Here is a 20737-nt window from a genome sequence, read left to right as displayed (position 1 = left end):
GAATGGAAAGGGTGGCCCTTTTGTCCAACCTTATTTTTATCTCAGTGTTGGTGTGCAAAGCTTTTATTGCTAGTAGTAAACTGTTTGGACATTTCCAGTCAGACATTTTCTTCCAAAGTAGTTCTCTATCAATACTATCAAATGCTTGTGACAGGTCCACAAATGCAAGATAGACCTTTTTGTTCTTTTTATTGCATCCATTTTGAGTATGTTCAATAGAAGAAGATTCAGGGCACAACCTACCCCTTTGACGAAGCCTGCTTGTTGGCAATCCAAATGATTTGAGTTTTGGATCCACTTAATAAGTTGTTTCTTTAATTGGGTTGCAAATATGTTTCCCAGCACGTCTAGTAAGGCAATTGGCCTATAGTTTTTGGTTTCCGCTCTGTTGCCTTTTTTGGAGACTTTAATAACAATCGCAGTTTTCCAGCTAGTTGGTATTTTTCCTTCATTGGCGATTGCAGCGAACAATTTAACAAGAAAATGTGCCCATTCTTCAGGGTTTTGTTTGAGTATGAAATTCGTTAGACCGTCCGGTCCTGATGCCCTTGAAGAAGAGCTTCGTTGTATGCTCAGTAGAATGTCCTCTCTATCAAAATGAAGGTCCCATTTATCAAGCTGAGGCAGTGGTGGGGCAATGGTGGTACTTTTTTTTTCGTACACTGTATGATAGTGTTTGATCCAGTCTTTTTCACTCACCATATTTACTTGGATTGCGTCTTCGCAGCAATCAGTGTTGTTTATTAGCTTCCAGAATTCTGAAGAATTTTTGTTATTCAGACTGGCAAGCATTGATTCACTGTCATTTTGGTACATGATTGCTTTGTGAGAGATTTGCCAGTTTTTGTATTTTTGTTTACTATTTGTGTTTGCCTGCTTTTGTTGATCTACTTTAAGGTTTTTGTGTCGCCTCAGTTCTTTTCTAAGTTGTTGCTTTCTTTCGAGGACTTGTTTGTCAAAATGGTGTTTCAATTGGAAGGATGGTGTTATCATTCCTTTGTCTGCGATCATGAACTGCTCCAGGAGGCAGTTATATTCAACTCTCTTTTCTGTCATGTCAGTTACATACTTATCGTATGATTCTGTTAGGATCTTAACTTCCTGGGGCTTTATTCTTAGCCGAGATCTATTAGGTTCAACTGTGACTTGATTGTTCCATTGCTGAGGCTTCATGGTGTTTGCTATCTGTAGCGATAATTTAAGTTGGCTGTGATCACTGTTTGCGTCAGCTGTGATTTGCAGTGACACAGCTCGTTATTGTAAATGATCTGATATGAAGAAGTAGTCTATGGTAGAAGACTGTTTCATGCTTCTCCAAGTTTTCTCTGGAGGAATGTCCCCTGTGATGTTTCCGTTTACAATGGTGACATTTCTTTCTTCAAGGTCGGAACACCATTTTATAGCCAATTTTTGTAATGGATTTTTAGGACCAGTGACCTTTTTAGACTCATTCACACAGTCTAAATTGAGATCACTGCAGCTGATAATGTTTGGATTTTGGTAGACACTATTTATTTTGTCGATTATGTCACACACCATTTTTATAAATATGTGTCTTCCTGCATTTTTGTGGTGCCGATAAAGATTGATGATGTGAATTAGGTTTATGATGTTGTTGTTCGTCTAATTTTTAGCGGCAACCACAGAGTACTGTATGAATGGAGAGTGAATTGATGACTTTACCAATTTCCAGCATGAATTTTTCCTGATCATGGTCAAGACGGGCGTCCCTTAGATCTTGTTATTGCAGGATTTATTGCTAGCTCATAGTTGTCTGACAATGGGCAATTGGCCATCCATGTTTCCTGAAAGCAGATGACAGTTAAGTCATCACTCCAATTTTTTGTTTCATTAAATAAAAGTACGAAGCCTCTAGTATTCCAAGATAAGATATTATAATATATGATAGGGCCAAACGGCCCTTGTTGGCATTAGCTCGATTTGCCACCTAGAACACCAGCCAGCCAATTCCAATTTGTGTTCTTGGATGGAGTCTCTGTGTCTTGTACTGCACTGTTTTTGTTTCTCAAAGTGGTAATATTTCCATTTATTGTGATTTTGATTTGTTCACCCGGTGTGAAATGTGTGTGACATTTAACACTATTTTCTGTTTCAGGCCGAAGTCCATCTGTCCGATTGTCTGTGTGTTCCACCATCATTGAAGTAGGGGCAGCCACACACCTCTCAACATATTTTGCTTGACTTTTGTCTACTTCTTCACCCTCTCTTGATGTTTCTTCAGATGTTATAGCTGGCAAAGGTGCGACACCTTCTTCATTGATGTCAAACCCCAAAGACAACAGGAAGTGGATTGCATTAGTAAGGAGGTTGCATATTAGTCTGGAATCTATGTGAAGCCGAACTTTGTCATTCTGTTGATCATTGACAAATTTCGACAGTTTCGATGTCTTTTGATTCTATGGAGCGAAGACCAGGCAGGTGGTGCAGTAGGCGTAATACGTTGTTTCTATTTAACGTTAAGCCATCCTTTGTGTCCAGGATTCGTTCAAGGATCATAACATGTCTTCCAGGTGTTTTATATTTCTCAACTTGCGGGCTATTTTTTTGGCTTGAGTATCTCCGTGTTCCATCATTTCTGGAGAGAGTTGTTTTTAGTGTGAGATCCCTCGGGCAAGATTGTCTCGAAGAGTCACGAGATGGAATATGGGACCCGTAGATTTCAGCGGCATCATTCATCTTCACATCATCCGATGAGGGTCTTAAGGAGTTTTTATCGTGTGGGGTTTTAACCACTCCATTTAGTGCTCCTTGCCATTTTCTTTTCTCATCCTTAGTCTCGAACTTGGCCTCTGGCTGTGTTATGTTTGGGGCTTTAGTGTCATCCATGGGCAGTATTAATTGGCAAATTCTTCCGCATTTTGACAAATCTGATGTGAATTTTGCCGTTTGCTTGTCATCAGACTGTGCTACAGTGGGTTTCGCATAGTTTTCTACTGTTTGTTCATCATTGTCTTCATAACAAGACTCTTCTTCATATGTAGATAAATTGAGCAATTCGCTCTGTGAATTTTCTGCACTTTCGTCCACACTGATTGTTTCTTGGCTGATGGTCTTTTCATTTGATTTTGGTTTTGTCACATCTTTCTTATGATTTTCACTAGACTGATCAGTATTTATGAAGACATTTACTGCCTTCAAATTTCTAAGGAATTTTCTTGAGCCCAAATTGTTTTGTTCCTTTTGCATTTTTGATTTTTTTTTTCCATGGCTTGATTTGTGTTGGACGTATTCGGTTTTTGAAATATATCATAAGTTTTGTCCTTATTTATGTTTTGGTCAGGTATGTTTCCGGTGCTAGATCCAAGGCAACCAACTTCGTTTTCCAGAGTTGGAGGTAGTGAAGCAATCACTGCTGGTTCTTTGGGGGCGCCCACGATCATTTCCTTTTCACGCTGGACAGGAACGGTTGGTACGACCTGACAGCTCTGTGATATGGCATCACCTGATCCTATAATGCCATCAGCATTAGCTGATGTAGTTGGAAACGCCTCAATTGGGGGTGTGTTGTAGGAGCCAGCTGCAGTCTTCTTCTCTTCAGGATAGTTAGGATTATTTGGTTTCAACCTTGCGGGCTGGGCTCTGTGGTCAGCAGACACAGGAGTGGGGGGCAGGCAAGAGGCGGGTGGCCGAGGGGCCAAAGTAGGACAGGGATCCTCTACGTTGGACGATTCAATGACTTGTACCTCCTCTGGCAGTACTTGCGCCACTTTGTTGCCTATATGGCTGTGCGGTGGTATTGTTGGGCTTGCAGTGGATCTCTCAGGTTGATGATTCAATCCATCATTAATTGACTTTTTTTTTGGGACTAGCTTCAATGGAGGATGCAAGATTGAGAATGCAGCTAATTCTGCTTCATCTCTTCTTGATTTTTGACTTTGTTTCAGTAGTCCCAAAGCTTCTCTTGTCACCTCAGCTAGAACTCTCTGGTCCTCGATGTTGACTCGCTTTTGGTCTGCTAAGTCCTTCAAAGTCTGATCTATTCTTTGGATATTTCCCCATAATTTGGCAGTTGCCAAGGCTCCTTGGGGATCGACCAAGGGCATTTTTTAGTTCATGAGGGCAGACAGGGTTGACAGATCTTTTATATTGTCGTTGATTTGCTCATACATCTTGAGCATGGGAGCCATGGCTATTGTCAGTGAGGACATGACAAAGGGTCTTAAGCCATTTGGCGCTTCTTCGATTAGTTTCTGAACATGGGCATCTCTCATGATTTGGTGTGAAGGGGCTCTATTGAGCATACGTTTAGGTTTTGAATTGTTCTGTTGTTTATCTGGTGAATTCGATATAGATTTGTCATTGCTGGATAATTCTGACCTCTCATCGGTATTCAGCATTCCAGTATTCTTAGATGGAGTACTCATCTCCTGGATGAATGAGGGAGAAGTTTTGTTGCTTGGACTAGCTCTATTCTGTGAGCATTCGAAAGGAGGAGACAAACTTGAAGCAATACGTCTTCTTTTTCTAGCACCCATTGGCCAGTGATTCCACGGAGTGGATTCTGTGACCGGTAACAGGGGTAATTGCTCTGGTCTCCATGGCTCAATTTTGTGGTCCTCCAAATTAGCTTTTAAGTCATTGGGGGCAGATGGTTTTGAAATTAGTGACCCATTCAATTCTGTTAGGTCCAGCAACAGTCTATTCACAATGGCCAACGAATTTCGCCTTTTTGCGGGAGAGTGCGAGATTTCTCTCGGTGTGTTGAACTTGAGAGGGCATGATAGATCTGCATTCTCCTGCGAAGTAGAGCTCACCGCCTCATCATGACGTAAAACGGCTTTGTGTTTTATAGGATTTTCTGGCAAAGCACTTTTCAAATCAGGATTTACATATGACACTTCCAGCAATGACAGATCCTCAGTAACATCCTTGTCATTTTCAAGTAGCTCTGAGCTGTGCGTGGGAAAGTCTGTATCTGCCCCTCGCCATTTGTGAGCACTCGCGGGGCCTCTTGGTGAAGCCATCGCACACTCTAACCAGACACCTGTGATCTCGGATGTCAGGAGTCTTTCCCTGGGAACAATCACCCACATTCCAGTTCTGCGACCAAACTGGTCGCCTGCGCGACACGCACAGCCAACACTCGCAGCTGCGTTAGAAAAGTCGCAGAAGCAACTCCTTAGCGGGCCGCGGGGGTACTGTCCACCCTCCCCAGCGCACCCAGCTCAGCTCGGTCGCGATCAGCTGAGGCAACAGAGGCGGATCGATTCTCAGACTCCGCTGCAGCAATGTGATTTTTATTAATTGTGGATGAATTTGGATGTGTGTGATTGGTGTGGTTGTATAATTTTTTTGTTAATTGATACATTAGGAGTTTGATTATTTATTCTTTGTTAATAATGGGCGGTTCACTCTTTCAGTGTTTTTCTGTTCCCCTGGTTCTAGGTCTTGGGCATCCCTGCTTTTCCGTTTTTTTCGTATCTGATCCACGGGCATGTGCTGTTTCTGACTGCTTGCAACATTTGAGGAATGAAAATGACAACCGGGGTGTGAGATAGGCTTTGAAAATGCAATGCACATTGCCTAAATGACCATGTGACCAAGGAAAAGATAAGCAGGAGAGAGCAGTAGGGATTGTCTCGGGCACCAATGAAAAAGTGGCCCGCCGTTGCAAATGGCAATTCATTCCTTTTATGACAGCCCGTTTGAATAATTCCCAAAGGGGAGTTTTTTCATCAAATATTATGTCAAATCTGCAATTTAAAGAATATTTATTCAGCAACAATGGTCAAAACTACAAGCAACATTGTGGAGTAACTCATCAAACTGGCCCCACTTTGGCCAAAAAAAAGTGACACATTTCGAACCAAAAATCTGGCCCACACTAGCATTTGGCTTTTTTGGTTCGGCCCTGGGCCTAGTGTCCTACAGGCCAGTCCGAGCCTGGTGATGGATGCTTGCAAACAGAGCTGAACTCTTTCATGGACTTCAAAGAGCAGGAACGTTTCACTTTTCAGAATTAACAATGTATATGGAGTCCTTATTTCTGAACGCACAGCAGCAGCTATAAACAAGGACTCCATATACATTGTTCCATGCAGAGCCCAGTGCAGTTACATTTTGTTTGCTCATCTGTATGCACTTTGCACTTAAAGGTACAACTCTCCAAGCAGATCATTTTGAAAACATGAATCCAAAAACATCTCGCATTCAACGACGTCTTCGTCGGTGTCATGAATGCAATATTAACTCTCGAAGACGTCAACGTTGAATGCGAGATGTTTTTGGATTCATGTTTTTAAAATGATCTGGTTGGAGAGTTGTACCTTTATGTGCAAAGTGCATACAGATGAGCAAACAAAATGCCACTGCAGCGGGCTCTGCATGGAACCCCCCTTGTGGTATTATTGCGCTCAGCGATGGCGGCATACTGAGCACGGCACATAGAGTGCGGTGGGAGTACATTAGTATGGTCCTCAGCTTCTTGGTTCTCTGGCAGCATGAGTAAGTGAGCCGGATCTCTGTTGGCAGAAGCCGGCAGCGCGGGATAAAATCTCCAGCTCTTGTAATGTTTGTACTCTGTAAACATTCAAGCTCTGCGGGGGATTTGGAAGAAGCATTTTGGGATGTTTAGAATGGCAGTGGCTTGTGTGTAGTGTTTCAAGCTCAGCTCTTGCCGCACGCTTTCCACTATTGATGGTTAATCATGGTACACATGTTGGCCATGGCTGGCCCCCGGGGGCTGCCGGCCAGTCCAGAGTGGTCTAGAAGGGATGGATGTGTGGCATCAGTTCTGGCTCTCGCGTGGTGCGAGTCGGGGGTTGGTTCTAGCAAAGACCAACTATTTACATCGGGCCTATTGGAAAGGGACGGCCAGCACAACACAAGATGCCTCTGCATCACCAGGTTGCAAATGAGAGAGGCACGAAGGAAAAGAAACAAGAACACAAGCCTCTACAGACATAGCACCCAGAGTACTGGAAAAAGATCCCGGTTCCCTCGGTCATGCACTTCAGGAAGGAATTGAAGACCCTGCAAAGTAATCCCTGGCCCCAGATGCTGATCTCGGACCCTGTGTGGTGCTCCCTCCCCACTACTCTATTGGTCCATACCCATCTCTGTTGAGCACACCCGTGCTACCCAGCTAAGATTCCACAATAGAAAAGGACTTACAGCCACACCTGCATGCAATGCCTGGTACACTCTCCATTCTTGTCTCCCAGCTCATGCCTATTCAGGGGTCAAATTTAGGAGCAGGCATCTTCCAGTTATTAGCAGAGGCTACCACCGGGGAACCCATAGTGAGTTATAGTAGTGAGTTACAAAGGCGTTGCTGGGGGGGCTGAGGGGGCTATAGCCCCGGGTCTTTTGGTTATAGCTCCGGATAGAAGCCCAGGAGCTACACCCAAAAGACTAGCTAGCCCCGGATCCCGCCAGTCTCAACATTAGCTAGCCCTGGACCTATTCCAGACCTAGCAACACCACAGGGCACTGCAAATCAAACTTCTACATGAGAGACAAGCGTTAAAGTTGTGTCCATTATGTATGACTCTTGTTGAAATGTGTACTAGATGTGTCCTAATGCTTCGTTATTCCCATTCTCTAGAGGTTAACGTCACATAGCCATGTCTGTGTGGCACCAGTTGGAAGCCAAATGTAGCTCTTGTAAGCTGCTAGTTTCAAGATAACAGGCTCTTCCAGGCTAAATGTAAGAGCTACTTAGCCCCCAGCAATTTCCCACCTGGCCTAATCAAAGAGTAGACTATATTGAGAAAGGAGGGTTATCGGGCCCATCGATATGCATCTATGGAAATATGTGGCCAGTGCTCTCTTTCCGGCCATTATTGGTGAACGTGGACGGAGCTGTCTTCGAAGACTTATCCCTGCAGTCTACGTTAAACAATTAAGGAACCGTTGGAGTCTCTACGTGCACATCAGCTGGTACTAGTCATTTTAGCACCACAAGAAACCAGTGTTATCTGTAAATTATTTCTGCAAAGTTGAATGCATGATTGTATTGGGGTGAGGACTGTCTACCAATTGGCGAGATCTATGCACAGACAAGCAATATGTCTCCTCTTGCATCACTACCAAGCGTCCATGTCCCCATGGTCACATGTGGCATGACTCTAACATGTGCCATCTGGCAGAGATTTGATACAGTTATTCCCTTAACCATTTGAGATCTGCTGGATTCACAAACTTCCTAAAGCATGCACACACTTGTAGCTATCCCAGGAAGAGCTGTGTGTTGGAAAACAACAGGAGAGAAAAGGCTCAAACGAAGAGCTGACCTGAATCAGGAATTGGTATTTTCCGTAAGGAAAATATACAAGATTGTGTTGATCAGGAATGGACTACAACACAAGAAAGGACTTTAGGTTATTGTGGAGTCACACATTCCAACTTGGTCAGATGTTTGGTGAATTGATATTAAAATGCGGGGCTCAACTCCCAGTGTTGTAAGCAAGCTGAAGGTGCTTAGAAAGACCTCCTGCTGAGTTACGACTGTGCTATGTTTGCTCACAACTCTGCGGAACTATTCATCAATGAACATTGACCATGCGCGGCCGTGATCTGTGTAGGTCTTCAAGTTTTGAAAACGATCTTCTTGGCAAATGGGACCGATACGATCAAGCTTCTAACTTGACAATGGAAGCACAATATTGACGAATCAGTCTTCTTTAAAGTCCACTATCCGCTCTGAGAACGTGGCAAAACAGCAAATTCTTGGATTAAATTAATTTTTTTCCCAATGATTTCAATAAATGTGAATGGAAGTAGTGACATTTTTTACAAATATTGATAACAATGTTATGTATTCTCTATTTCTCTATGTGATTTGAAAGACTTTGTAAACCATGAGCTTTTAAACTGAATAAATTACTTTATATGAAAGCCAATGATACATCCACCAACACCGATACAAAATGGGTCCTACAGACAGGCCACTCTTGCTCCTATGCTATCCTTGGCCTTCACAACACTTGAAAGGGCGCTACCTCCAGAAGTAGACGTTTACTGGTCCAATCAGACATATAGATCCACAAGGCTAGGAGAAGGATGAATGACGTAAAACATCTAGTCTGTGTGGAGCTTTTTATATTAGCCGGTAATTCAGCGGCGGGTCCTGTTACATGTCTAGTTGCATGAAGGCGTGCCCCTACCCTGGAATTATCATCATTTGCATGGCAGAGTGCAGAGGGGGAGGGTAACGGCGTTGTAACGGCATGCACGCCACCTTTTGCCCACCTCTTTTGCATTCTGACATGCAAATTGAGTAAACGCTGCCTGTCAGGTACGCGTGGCAGGCAGAGTTTACAATGGATCCCTATGGAGTCTGCCTGCTTTTTGCAGGCGCAAGTTCCTCAGCATTTGCGCCTCCATGAAAATACATCTGGGCACAAATACTAGAGTATTTGTATGGCCGAGAGGAATAGAGGAGTGGAAACGCAATAACTGCACGTTGGTCCAGTCAATCTCTCGAACATGTCCTTGAAAGCTTCAAGCGTACCTTATCACTAGGAGTGCTTCGTTGAACTTTAATTTACAGGGTAGAAACCTTACTGACCAGGGATCCATGTTAACACACTCCCCTCCTCCCGCACAAAACATGGACAGATAACTGAAGATTTCAGATTTAGCATATCTCCTGTGAGCCAACTCTTAAAATAAGCATATCCTGACTAAGCCTCTATGGTCCTCCCAGACAGTTACAGCAGATGAACATCTAGAAAGCACTGTCAGGAGGCCACCAGTGGCAGTGAGAACATTGCAAAACCTGCATATTATGCCATGACATACCAGAAGCCAGCTCACTAATCTGCGATGATGCATTGGTCTTCATGTAGATGAATTGGGAGGAATTGATTTCAGGGTTGAAGTAGATGAACACAGGTGACGCCTAGCTGTATCGTCTGCGATCAAAGGATACTCTACTCAGGCACAACATGGTAAAGACCAATTCCACCACTAACCATCCACCGATCACCGGCATTTTGAATGGTCATATGACTATTATACGAAAAGTCACATATGTCAGCTCTCGCTTTTCTATTGTTAAAGGGGTATTTGAATGAGTCGTTCCCACAGTGAAGCCAAACTTAACTTTCAATATGAATTATTGTACTGGCCGCTATCAAGGCCCATACTCTTGGAATTTTGTGGCAAAGCTTATCGTCGGATTGCCTCTTAAGGCCCATGATTCCCTAGCTTTATCCACGTGTATTGGCAGCATCACAACTTATCAATGATTTGATTTTATGTATTTGGTATTTATAATGCGCCTATTCAGCAAATGGTGTTTCAAGACAAAAGAGGGGGGAAAGAGGGAAGAAAAAAAACAGAAACGGTCCCACTAGGCCTTGCGTCATTCAGATTGTTCAAGTGCAGTAACAAGTAGTGCAGGGTAGTGGCGGGGGCTGGGGGGTGCCGGTCAGAGCAGAATGCGCTAATGTTGAGGAGGGAAAGGAAGTGCCGGTCAGAATGGCGAGTGCGAATTGCTTGTGGAGGAGGAGGAAGTGGGGAAGAGGGCCCCTGGGCTGGGGAGGCCAGGTGGACAAGTACCAGGGGAATGCAGCGGGTGCAGGGGAATGAAGGTCCAAATGCTACGTGCAAAGGAAGGTGCTGGATGGACTCAATATGGCTACAGGCCGAGCCAGGCTAGCGCAGCGGGGGGGGGGGTCCGGTAGGGAAGTGCAGGTTAGGGGGGTTGTCAGCAGAGACCAAGTGTTGGGGTAGAGTGGTCGAGGAAGGCCTTGTGTCCTGCAAGAATCAGAAGGAACCAGGCAGCCAGTCAAAAGGAGGCAGTGGGGACATTAGCAGATGGAGGGAGAGGGGGAAGGAGGATGAGAAAAAGAGGGTCTTGAGAAGATTCTGGAACTTAAGGTGATCTGGCTCAAGTATAACAGGGGCAGGGAGGCCATTCTAGAGGGAGGCACCTGCGGAAGAGAGAGATCTACCCCTCCCCCACTCTCTGCTTGGAAAAGCGTCTGATCTGCAGGGAGTTGGGGTTAGAAAATCCAAGGGCTCTAGCAGGGAGGTATTTAGGGAGTGAGAGTTGGATGTAGCGGGGTCCCTCCCACACCCCAGAAAGCCTGTGGATAATGCAGAGGTATAACATTGCTTCCGGAGTGAGAAATGCCAATCAAATGTGTTTCTCTGTAAGATTATGCATCACTATTTGAGAGTGCATGCACTGTGCTGTCCCCTTCCTCCGTCCAGCATGCTCACCTGCACATAGCATTGCCTCATGATCCTGCTATGCAAACATGGTGCAACAAGAGTTATAACACAGCAGTGTGGTGTATGCCCTGAAGGGCGTGCAATACTTTACTTGGCACAATCAGCACATTGTGTCTGAGCGCCAGAGTATTATCCCTCCCTATGGCCCACTCAATGATATTTTCCATTATTAGGTAAATGGGTTTAACTGCAAAGCGGTTCCATCTCCGAGTCGGTTTTTACACCTTGCAAGAATCCATTGTACAGCAAAGCAGTTCTGTTGTACAAAGAAATCCATCCTCAAGGACTAAATATTGAAAAGCGGCTCTGGGGCAGCGATCAGAAAGCTCCTATTGTTGGCCTGCGGCTTCCTGGCTCCGGGGGTGGTGTCTAACGCACAGTAACCCACTGCAATCTATTGAAGAGTCCCAAATTCATGGTGCGAGGTCCTTACTAATGATTTTTTTTTATAGCCCATCCAATTAGGAAAAACAATACAATAAGCCTTGCCTAGAAGGCCGAGAAGTCCCAACGTATATTATACCTTACACAGCCCTCCCTCCCTTGTGATCATACTTATAAGCGCACACATACCTTCCGGTGATAGCTGCACCATATCAAGCTATGGTAACATAACATATTGGAGTCATCCGGGTAGTTTAGGTAAGGTGTTTGCCAGCAAGCATTCTCCAGTGACACCTTCCAAGAAACCCACAAGTCTCAGCGAGCACGGTAGTCGCCTGTCTGTTTCCATTTCCTTCCCACTCTCCCCCTCCCTTCCTTATCTATGTCTTAGCTCTTGCACTATCTGAAATGCTGTCAGGCAGAGTACAATAGTTAATTTCACTTCCTTACTGTTCATGGCATGTAAGAATGTCATTTTCCCTTGTTCCCTCCCTTGACTTGAAGCGCTTTGAAAGACATTGGGCCTCATTCCGACCCAGGCGGTAAGGGGTTTACGGCAGCGTAAACAGCGCCGACCCTTACCGCCTGATCCCGAGGTCCCTTAGCGCCATGGAGGATTTAACACCTGCTTTTAGCAGGTGTTAAAATCCATGGCGCTAAGGGACCTTGTTGTTAATTACGCCACCGTAATTTACGGTGGCGTAATTAACGCCTTCCCCACTCCCATTATGCCCTATGGGGCAAAAATGGGAATGGGGAAGGGTAAATGGGGATTGGGGACTTACCGCCCCGCCAACCTCGGAATGGGGCGGTAAGTCCGCCAACCACCATGGCGTAAACATAGTTTACGCCATGGTGGTAAAGGTACGAGCCAGGCGGTAACTTACCGCCTGAGTCGGAATGAGGCCCATTGGGCCTCATTCCGAGTATGGCGGTAAGGGATAGCGGCCACCGGTAACGAGACCGGTGGCGGTATTCCCTTACCGCCATACTCCGAGTTTCCTCTGCGCCCTCGCCCTTAACGCCTGCTTTGAGCAGGTGTTAAAGTCGAGGGCGCAAAGGGGCCTGCAAGCCAATAACGGTGACCGTAATGAACGGTCACCGTTATTTGCATCTTCCCCATTCCCATTGAGCCCTATGGGGGCTCATTTGGGAATGGGGAAGAGCCTTGGTGAATGGGGAATCACCACCCCGCCAACCTTGGAATGGGGCGGTGATTCCGCCATCCACCAAGGCGCTGCCGGTCCGGGTACGGCGTCAACCAAGGCGTTAATAGCGCCATTGGTTAGCGCCGTACTCGGAATGAGGCCCATTGTGTATAGGCGCTATATAAATAAACTATCATATCATTAGCCTACATGCGTGCTTTATCTGGGTGAGACCCTCTCCCATGAAGCACACCCGCTATGTCTCTGCGATGCAGGCATGCACCGGCAACACTCTCAATGTGGATGACATATGCCGTGGGCTATCGTGATCCCCAGAATGTATAATTAACATGCTCTGGTATAATCCGGCCCATACGCGGCGGAAGTGCCCATTGCATGCATGCGCTCCTCATGAATATTAAAGCAATGGCGCTGTGCTTGGGGGGAGGGAGATGCTTATGGTAATGCTGGGGCGATGAAGGTCCCCCGGATGGGGCAGTGCACCTGTCCTGTGACACTACAGGCCCACGGAGGGGCAGATGCACGCGTGGGGCGGGGGAGCCCGCCTCGGAATTCTATTCCCTGGGCTCCACGTGTCCTGTGTCCCAGCCCTCGTCCCCATGCAGCCGACTCGCCTGAGAAATGTGTGCATGGCGCGTGCACGGTGCCGGTCCCCGGTCGGTGCGGTGCGCGCCTGGGTGCAGCGTGGAGCAGACGGCCACGTCCATTTGCAGATTGGACGCGGCCTGCCCTCGGCTGTGATGGATTCCCCCCGCTGATTAATTGCTGCCCCCGCCCCTGCGCCGGCCCTTTGTGCGCAGCGAGCAGACCACAGTATGGTCTTGTGAAGTTGAGCCCAGAGAAGTTGCTCACCCACCCCAACCCGAAAGACCGCCTCAGTGAGAGGGGCAACCGTTCCTTTCCAAATGTTTGACGTGCTTCGACGAGGGGGGGGGGATATTGACATAACAACACTGGCTAGACATGAGCATTTGCCGTCAGACATTATGTACAAACGGATCGATCTGCTTTAGTTGCTGCAAGCAAAACAATCCAACAGGACTACATTCGATACTCTTCTGCGTCCATTACTCTGCACACCGAGCAGACAGGGGCACTGCAGCTTAATGGTACTCATGCGGTTTCGAGTGTGCGTGCGGGTGACCGTGTGTACATCGTTCTATGTGCGTGAGAGAGAGGGGGCCTTGACAGAAAGAGAGAAAGGAGAGAGTATGTGCATGCATTTGCATGTGCACATCTTTGTATGTGTGTGAGTGAGAGAGCGAGAGAGTATGTGCATGTATCTGCTGTCTGTGCATGTGCACATCTTTGCATGTGTGTGAGTGAGAGAGAGAGAGAGAGAGAGAGAGAGAGAGAGAAAGTAAGAGAGATGGGATGGAAAGATAACGGAGAGAGTGTGCATTTATTTGCCTGTCTGTTTGTGCAGTTACATATCTTTGTATTTGTGCGTGTGTGTGAGAGAGAGAGAGAGAGAGAGAGAGAAAGTAAGAGAGATAGACAGAGGTGGGGCAGAAAGAGAAAGGCGTAGTGTGTTCGTGTACCTGCCTGTCTGTTTGTGCATGTGCACATTTGTATGTGTGTGAGTGAGAGAGAGAGAGAGAGACAGAGACGAGTGGAGTGGGGCAGAAAGGAGGGAGTGTGTGCATTTATTTGCCTGTGTGTTTGTGCATGTAGACATCTGTGTACGTGTGTGAGTGAGAGAGACAGAGGTTGGGAATGGGACAGAAAATGGAAAGAGGGCTTGTATGTATTTATTTGCCTGTGTGTTTGTGTATGTGGACTTATTTGTACGTGTGTGAGTGAGAGAGACACAGGTGGGGAGTGGGACAGAACGAGAGAGAAAGGAGGGCGTGTGTGTATTTATTTGCCTGTGTGTTTGTGCACGTGCACATCTTTGTATGGATGTGAAGCAAAGAGAGAGAGACAGATGTGGAGAGTGGGACAGAAAGAGAGAGAAAGGAGGGCGTGTGTGTATTTATTTGCCTGTGTGTTTGTGCACGTGCACATCTTTGTATGGTGTGAAGGAAAGAGAGAGCGACAGATGTGGAGAGTGGGACAGAAAGAGAGAGAAAGGAGGGAGTGTGTGCATTTATTTGCCTGTGTGTTTGTGCACGTGCACATCTGTGTATGTGTGTGAAGGAAAGAGAGAGAGACAGATGTGGAGAGTGGGGCAGAAAGAGAGAGAAAGGAGGGCGTGTGTGTATTTATTTGCCTGTGTGTTTGTGCACGTGCACATCTTTGTATGGTGTGAAGGAAAGAGAGAGCGACAGATGTGGAGAGTGGGACAGAAAGAGAGAGAAAGGAGGGAGTGTGTGCATTTATTTGCCTGTGTGTTTGTGCACGTGCACATCTGTGTATGTGTGTGAAGGAAAGAGAGAGAGACAGATGTGGAGAGTGGGACAGAAAGAGAGAGAAAGGAGGGAGTGTGTGCATTTATTTGCCTGTGTGTTTGTGCACGTGCACATCTGTGTATGTGTGTGAAGGAAAGAGAGAGCGACAGATGTGGAGAGTGGGACAGAAAGAGAGAGAAAGGAGGGAGTGTGTGCATTTATTTGCCTGTGTGTTTGTGCACGTGCACATCTGTGTATGTGTGTGAAGGAAAGAGAGAGCGACAGATGTGGAGAGTGGGACAGAAAGAGAGAGAAAGGAGGGAATGTGTGCATTTATTTGCCTGTGTGTTTGTGCACGTGCACATCTGTGTATGTGTGTGAAGGAAAGAGAGAGAGACAGATGTGGAGAGTGGGGCAGAAAGAGAGAGAAAGGAGGGCGTGTGTGTATTTATTTGCCTGTGTGTTTGTGCACGTGCACATCTTTGTATGGTGTGAAGGAAAGAGAGAGAGACAGATGTGGAGAGTGGGGCAGAAAGAGAGAGAAAGGAGGGAGTGTGTGCATTTATTTGCCTGTGTGTTTGTGCACGTGCACATCTGTGTATGTGTGTGAAGGAAAGAGAGAGAGACAGATGTGGAGAGTGGGACAGAAAGAGAGAGAAAGGAGGGCGTGTGTGTATTTATTTGCCTGTGTGTTTGTGCACGTGCACATCTTTGTATGGTGTGAAGGAAAGAGAGAGCGACAGATGTGGAGAGTGGGACAGAAAGAGAGAGAAAGGAGGGAGTGTGTGCATTTATTTGCCTGTGTGTTTGTGCACGTGCACATCTGTGTATGTGTGTGAAGGAAAGAGAGAGAGACAGATGTGGAGAGTGGGGCAGAAAGAGAGAGAAAGGAGGGCGTGTGTGTATTTATTTGCCTGTGTGTTTGTGCACGTGCACATCTTTGTATTTGTGTGAAGGAAAGAGAGAGAGACAGATGTGGAGAGTGGGACAGAAAGAAAGAGAAAGGAGGGCGTGTGTGTATTTATTTGCCTGTGTGTTTGTGCACGTGCACATATTTGTATGTGTGTGAAGGAAAGAGAGAGAGACAGATGTGGAGAGTGGGACAGAAAGAGAGAGAAAGGAGGGCGTGTATGTATTTATTTGCCTGTGTGTTTGTGCACGTGCACATCTTTGTATGTGTGTGAAGGAAAGAGAGAGAGACAGATGTGTAGAGTGGGACAGAAAGAGAGAGAAAGGAGGGAGTGTGTGCATTTATTTGCCTGTGTGTTTGTGTATGTGCACATCTTTGTATGTGTGTGAAGGAAAGAGAGAGAGACATATGTGGAGAGTGGGACAGAAAGAGAGAGAAAGGAGGGCGTGTGTGTATTTATTTGCCTGCGTGTTTGTGCACGTGCACATCTTTGTAGGTGTGTCAGTGAAAGAGAGAGAGGGGAGGCAGAAATGGAGAGAAAGAGGAGTGTGCTTGTTTGCCTGTGTGTGTGTTTGTGTGTGCTTCCGGCAGCGTCTATCTGTGTATGCATGTCTTTTGTGAGCCTGTGCCTGCGTCTGTATGATCACCTGTGTCTGTTTCTACATGTTTGCCCGTCTCTCTGAATGCGAATGCGTTGCAAGTAGAGGCAGGGGGCATGGAGGTGGTGGATAGGGGAGAACGCTATGCCCCGTCGCAAAAGCTCTCTGCCATGTTCGGGTTCACCCGTTCAAGTTTCTTGTATTCCAATAACAAACGGTCCCCCGTCCTCAACACCTTCTCCCGCATAAGGACCGGGGTTTCAAAACGAGAACACAGTGTAAAATGGCATCCAAAACGGAGTAGTAGCAGGTGTGAGCAAGCAGAAAAGGGAAAGGCTCCAAGGCAAGCTTACTTTGCTGCCTGGCTGGGCACTTCACACCAGAAGCCCAGACCTCCTCGGTGAAGAGCCCACCCGCAGAGAGCAGCGCGCGCCCACGGCTGGCAGCAAGCTGCAAGAGCCTGCTGCTATGTGGCAGGCGCCCATCTGCCTGTGTGTGGAGATGCAGAGGGGGTGGAGCGGCAGAGCCGAGAAGCAGAAAGGACCCTTCATTCATTCAATTGTGCCCTGTAGCTGGAGGAGGGGGAGGAGGCAGTCCCGGCCTCTCGACCTCTTTGTTTGGGGCTGTAATTCATTTGAACTTTAAAATCTGTCGGCGACTCGCCCCGTCCGCCTATAGATCGGAAGACCCCTTAGTTCAGCTGGGTATTATGGTTTGTTAGTCGCCCCCTATTAAAGGCTACCCGCGCCGAGGGGGGCGACTGGTGCCGGGGAAGGGGAAGCAGCAGAGGGGGCAGGAGAGTGGAGGGGCGCCGGAGCCGTGTGGGTGAGATGCAGCTGCTTTGCGGCGGAGCGCTGTCCACGGGAGCTGGTGCTGAAACCCGCATCCCTAGCGTGGAAAGAGCGGAAGCATCCGAACACAAGGCGCTTACAGAATTAAAGGCCACGCACCTTCACGCTGCCGCCCAGGCTTCACCGGAGGACGGTCCCGGTCTAGCTCCAGATGTCTCTCCTTGGCCCCGTGGGTGAGGTGTCCTCTGCCAGCCGAGCTCCTTGACGCCGGCAGCTGAGAACGTGCATCAACTCCAGCTGCTGAGATTTTGGTCGGAGGCGTGAGCTCCAGAGCCCCTGCTCTTCAACACTATGCAAGGCCATCCCCCTGGGTCCTAAAGCCCCATATTTACACCTGACTCTGCTGCCAGCACGCGATCCAACACACAGCCATATACACAACCAAGTGAAGGGGGACATGCCTCCCAAGGTCAGGGCTGTCACAAGATGTGGTGAGGCCCCGGGCAAAACATTTGGTGAGGCCCCCTTTTGATTTCACCCACTGGGCCAGCGGCGGCACATTCGCAAACAAGGGACTCGAGAAGTTTCCCCTTGAGTTTGTGTGGAGGAACCCAAATATGGTTTATTACTACAACTGCAAATCAACTACAGCAAAGGTAGATTTCTCTACTGAAGAAAGGTTTATGCCAGACTGACCTTTGTATCATATGCATAAATATATATATAGGATGGCATGACGGCATGTGGTGTGCGACACCAGCATTAAGGAGCACCGTGCCCCGTGTGCGCATTAAAACACACATCATACACAGTGACAGATGGATGATGTACAGTGGAGGCTGGTGAATTTCTGAACTGAAGAGGCTTAAATGTTTGTGCCAATTATGCAGGATCGACAGAGCACAATGAGGGAGCCCAAACCAAGCAAGGGGGGTTTGAGGCGGTTTCTCACCCCAAGAAAATGTTTGAAACATTGGGTTACAATTATGCATTTTACAGCACTTTCGTTGTAACACTTGGTAGAAATCCATACATTTAATTGTTTTTGTATGGAAGCACATGGAAAAACCCAATAGTTGCAAGTCACCAACTGTGCAGAGGAACATTTTCCAATACATTTCATGCCGCCGTTACCCACAACATATGCTAGACTAAAGATATATTAATGCTGGTTGTTCCCATGTGGTCCATACAGGCTGCACCAATTTATGCCATTATTATCATGTACGCATTCCCGCCAGTAAACATGCCATGCCACAGAAAGTATGTCCAGGCTGACTGTGCACCATAAGTGTTATTACTGGCTCCATTGGCCTAAATTCAATGTGGGCCAATTTAGCCAAGTAGTATGTTTGCTTTAACCTTGATGCATGGCCCTGTGCAACATAGGTAAAGCAGAACAAGAATTGGCAATGCTAACAGTTTGGGCTTTCATGTAGGCATGGTAAAGGCACTGCTGTATTGGTATTAACTGGCCATTGATGGTAGCAAGTGCAAACTGGTTTGAGTACCTGAGCATCTAATAGCAGTGCCTGGCAAATGCCTAATACGTATGCACAAGCCAAAACTGTTGGCTTTGCCAATGTTTGTTTTTAACGGGACATCAGTGAATGACACGTAGGGTGCAACACCACTGAGCGGATCTGGCTTTAGCTCCCTCCCAAAATGTTGTGTTTTGTTGACTCGACCTGGCTGCATGGGCGGAGCCAGCCCCTGGCTAGGGAGGCCTGAAGCCAGTGGTCGAAGTGAGTGGGAGCGGTCGGGAGTGGTGCTCCTCTACTTTTTAAAATTACGTTTTACAGCTCCTATACTTTTATTTTAAAAGGAAACTGTTCCAGAATGGTTTCGTTTTAAAATAACAGTGTAGGAAGATGTTGCAGCTTGCATTTTCAGTGCACTGCACTGAACGTTCCCTTAAACAGCAGGTGCAAGTGTTTGGGTGTTTGTATTGTGTGTGGGAGGGGGTGTGGTGATGAGGTTTGTGGGGAGCGGGTGCAGGCCAGCAGGGAGCATAATTCCACTACTTCTTTTCATACACTTCGACCACTGCCTGAAGCCCTCCCACTTTGAGGCAGGAGGCCTCTTTCGATGTGTCGCCAGCCCGTAGCTTTCGTTATCGAGCGGCAGCAGCATCAAACATGCAGAGTACAAATGCTTATCCATCCAACAGACAAACTTTGATAAAGCCAAAGCCTTAACTTCTGGTCTCAGCTTTTAGATGGCACACCTCTCCAGAGATTAACATAGCATTATGAAAGTAAACAGCCTCTGAATTGGGGTGAAAGGTACGACTAGTAGCCAAAGGGAAGGTGAACTAGCTATTTATCTTCCTAGCTGGGCTCAGGGTATTGGGAGGGAAGTGAGAGCAGGGCTGGTTGAAGATGTGGCAGGGCTGGTGGGGGCCCATTTCATTGTGATGTGGGGCACCCCTGGCATTGTAGATTGGAAAAATAGGCCAAGGCTCCTGTGGAGTGCTTAAATCAATAATGAAGTCAAAATAATACAGTTTGGTGGTTAAAAGCTGCAGATTTTCAGTACGTGTCTGTGTCATAAGACTGCCAACATGGGGGCAGCTGCTTGGGGGCCCATTACAACTGCAAAAGCTGAAAGACCCAGATGGCATCCCTGAGTGGAGAGAAAACTGTCATCCAGGCCCTGCCGGGCTGACCAACAGAGCCGTGGCTAGACAGAAAAAGACACAGATGTTAAACGGTTCCTGGGCTTTGCTGTTAACAAAGGCCCTACAATTACTTACATAAAACATTTCACTGTTAACACCTGCATTCATAAACATACATTTTTAGGTAATTGAAATTGTGATGTGGGGTTAGCACTTGCATGCCAAGGAGTGATTAGAAGGGAAGTGGTGACATGAGACATCTCATTCTCACAGCAGTCCTTAAGTGTGACATTTCAGAAATGAAGGCGAGAGTTAGCTGCTTGTAACATTGAAGCTTCACCAGAATAGTCTCCTTCGAATGTGGAAAGATGTTAGATGTGCCCACACAAGTAAGTTTGCCCCTCCCCACAGGCTCTGAAATTAGCACCTCTCCCAACATTTGAAGTGTTAGTCCCACTCCGTCGCCACACCTGAAATTTTAGCCTAGGTGCACCTCTGATGCCATGACCCCAGCCCTTAATTAAGTGGCCTGCGGGCCTGCTAAATGTAGGGGAGGTGGTTGGCACACACATTCACATACAACACTTTCACCCATGCATTCATCCACCAGTTACACAACTCCTTGCATGCACACATACATAAAACCAAACACAGCATTCGCATCAACATAAACACCAACATACATGTGCACATTCATGCACATATACATACTCATTTTATTTAAATACA

At 46.8% G+C, this 20737-nt stretch overlaps 1 protein-coding gene across 1 annotated transcript in view; it reads right to left on the bottom strand.

Annotated features, from left to right (window-relative positions):
• Nucleotides 1-17706, bottom strand: part of CLVS1 (clavesin 1) — a 973486-nt gene extending 955780 nt beyond the window's left edge. Inside the window, exon 1 of the mRNA XM_069621099.1 lies at nt 17548-17706. The gene's annotated coding sequence lies outside the window, so the exon portion shown is untranslated. The remainder of the gene's footprint in view (nt 1-17547) is intronic.
• Between the last annotated feature and the right edge of the window lie 3031 nt (nt 17707-20737).

This window comes from Ambystoma mexicanum, chromosome 5q (genome assembly GCF_040938575.1).
Source record: "Ambystoma mexicanum isolate Mex_15411 chromosome 5q, UKY_AmexF1_1, whole genome shotgun sequence".
In the NCBI taxonomy this organism is placed as follows: domain Eukaryota; kingdom Metazoa; phylum Chordata; class Amphibia; order Caudata; family Ambystomatidae; genus Ambystoma; species Ambystoma mexicanum.
The sequence above is the reverse complement of the archived record's forward strand: the minus strand, read 5'-3'. Positions and strand labels throughout refer to the sequence as shown.